This window comes from Myotis davidii, unplaced genomic scaffold, assembly GCF_000327345.1.
Source record: "Myotis davidii unplaced genomic scaffold, ASM32734v1 scaffold879, whole genome shotgun sequence".
NCBI classification, from domain to species: Eukaryota; Metazoa; Chordata; class Mammalia; order Chiroptera; family Vespertilionidae; genus Myotis; species Myotis davidii.
In genome coordinates, this window is record NW_006290148.1 from 154,835 (window position 1) to 155,122 (window position 288).

Sequence of the window (288 nt, forward strand, 5' to 3'; positions counted from 1 at the left end):
AGTACTGGCACAAGAACAGATATATAGATCAATGGAATAGAATTGAGTACCCAGAAATCGACCTGAACCAATATGCTCAATTAATATTTGACAAAGGAGGCAAGAGTGCACAATGGAGTCAAGACAGTCTCTTCAATAAATGGTGCTGGGAAAATTGGACAGATACATGCAAAAAAAAATGAAACTAGACCACCAACTTACACCATACACAAAAATAACTCAAAATGGATAAAGGACTGAAACGTAAGTTGGGAAACCATAAAAATCTTAGAAGAAACCATGGGCAGC